The following is a 2,477-nucleotide window of genomic DNA, read 5'->3' as shown; positions in this document are numbered from 1 at the left end:
AAAAAAAACAGAAGACACAAAAATGAAATGATTAGTATAGAAATCATGCGGGAGGAAGAGCAACGTTCAGAGGATGCAGTTATCCAAAAAATAATATTGCACCCCAAAAGCATTATGCTGTGGTCTGACAAGACTCTCAACCTGTTTTATGAGCGATGCAAGGATTACATTGTGTATTTGGATGCGACGGGCAGCATTATTCACAAAGAAAAGGGGCAAACCATTCTATGTATATGAAATGGTGGTGAGACATCCATCAAAAGGATCCTCCCCTGTTCCTGTGGCCACATATCTAACAAATGACCACACCACAACATCTGTGTCATATTTCCTGGGGTCATTTGTGACCGACATAAGAAGACTCCACGGAAGAAGAGTAAATAAAAGGCTGACAATGTTGATATGTGATGGCTCCATAGTCCTCCTGCAGTCACTCTCCTATAGCTTCTGTGGATTGAGCCTTCAGGAACTGATGTGCAAGTATCATGACATTGTGACCAGACAAGGACAAGAGGACTCCATAGGGCTTCCGATTTTGCATCGCTGCTTAAGTCATGTAATGAAAAATGCAAAGGACCAATGCCGAAAACAGTGAGTGATTGCTGTATATGCTTAAAAATGTCTAACATCATAACATGGGAAATCTTTGTAATACAAATTTTACAAGTTTTGTCCTTGCAGTGCCTCCAAACATTACCACCTGGCAATGCATGTGTTTGGGCTCATGACACAGGCCACAACACTAAAAGACATGGATGAAGTTGTCATCAGTGCTGCCATGGTGTTTTCCAGTTCCCACAGTGGGAGGAATGTTGAAAAACATTTCCAAAATCTCCAGAGGTTGTTGTTAAAAGCAGGACAATGTGACATTGATGACACAAACATTGTGGAGCAAGACTTTGTGGTATGTAATCATTGTCTCAATTGCCACCCGTTTTATAGCATTAATTAATTGTTGGCTTTGTTAGGACTGGGTGTAATTTCTTTTTTTTTTTTCTAGAATGATGTGGGACCAACACCGTTCCAACATTTTTTTGAGGATGTCATTCAGAGGGCAGAGCTTGAGATCCCAATGTCTATTTCAGCCCAACATTCATCCCAACATTGCCTAAATACTTCCTTCCTCAGGCTGCTCTTTGGTCTGGCTTACTCCTGGGTTAGTCCTCTTCTATGGCATGTGCTTTGATACGGGTTTGTTTCAATAGCTCATTCAGTAAATATATTAAAAAGGCATGTCTTATCTTTTGGCAGGTGACCTTGGACGCCACGGAACGGGTCCTGTGTATGACAGGCTTACTCAGAGGTTCAAAAGAACTGCCCGTAAACCCACACAGGTACTATAACACAAAAGATCTGTTAGTAAAATTGAAAAATATTGCATTATTCAATCCTGGATATTACAGATTTGAATGCAAATCAGGTGAATGAAGCAATTTTTATGTTATATAACGTAATATACATGTTGAACTCCAGAATTACACCAAAGATAATAAAACACAAGGGATAATGGAGAAAAGCCAGTGGGACCTCAAAAAGATCAGTTTCAACGCAGACGGCTTACCAGACTGGACGAATTTGTTAATACCTACAAGATCACACTGAATGTCCTTCGAAGGGAATACAGTGACTCCATGAAGAGGAAGAAGAAGGTACAAAATGTAAGCTCTGATGTATAACGCATACATGAAACTCCTGGGATTGTTGACTTTTTTTCTTATAAAATAAGTCAAGTGAAATGTAGCAGTGCAGTAGCTGAACTATTAACATTGATTTACTCTGTTTGACTAACTTTAGACACACCGGGTGGATTTGGAGCGGTGGAAACAAAGAAACCAGAAGAGGCGAGGAGTTTATGTGTCACCCTTAACAAAGCCTTTTGTTTTCCAACAGCAGAAGAAAAAGGTAAACATTTTGAAGAGCCATCCATTATCATTCCATATGTGTTAATAGCGTAAAAATGTAATAGATAAAAAGTTTGTGTCATACAGAATATTTTTGTTTTTCTCAGACCACACAGAAAAACTGTAATGGCGTGTCAACAAGCGATCAGTATCATGCTCCATCCCAGGTAATCAATTGTCGCAAAGTTACACAAGGACAGGAAGCTAATCAAAAACACTAATGTACAACAACTGTAAATCAAAAGCTTATTGTTATACGCTCCATGTCAACAGTTTACTTTAAAACCCAGACGTAGGCACACATGTGTTCTCCCTCTAACTTTGAGTACTCCGTTGCCGTTCCTGTTCTAGTCGGTTTGGATGCGTTTACCATAAATGTCAGTATATGGTTGCAGTAGAATTTCAGTGTCGGCTGATTTGACCACAGAGATGCAAGTGTCGGCTGGCTTGACCGCAGTAGATTACGACGCAGTGCCGTGTTTTAACTCCATGGTTGCAGAAGAAGCAACGCCCCATTTATCCAGGAACATAACTATGAATTCAACAGGTTTTTATAAAGATATACGGTGGCCCTGA

The 2,477-nt window shown here is 40.0% G+C and overlaps 1 long non-coding RNA gene across 1 annotated transcript; it reads left to right on the top strand.

Moving 5' to 3' along the window:
• The first annotated feature begins 1,606 nt into the window (after positions 1-1,606).
• On the top strand, positions 1,607-2,063 carry LOC117752106. The gene is made up of 3 exons (XR_004611991.1): positions 1,607-1,649; positions 1,795-1,902; positions 2,009-2,063. It is a non-coding gene; the product is annotated as an uncharacterized LOC117752106 (long non-coding RNA).
• Positions 2,064-2,477: the final 414 nt, after the last annotated feature.

The sequence above is a fragment of the Hippoglossus hippoglossus genome, chromosome 18, assembly GCF_009819705.1.
Source record: "Hippoglossus hippoglossus isolate fHipHip1 chromosome 18, fHipHip1.pri, whole genome shotgun sequence".
NCBI classification, from domain to species: domain Eukaryota; kingdom Metazoa; phylum Chordata; class Actinopteri; order Pleuronectiformes; family Pleuronectidae; genus Hippoglossus; species Hippoglossus hippoglossus.
This window is presented reverse-complemented; position numbering and strand designations above follow the sequence as displayed.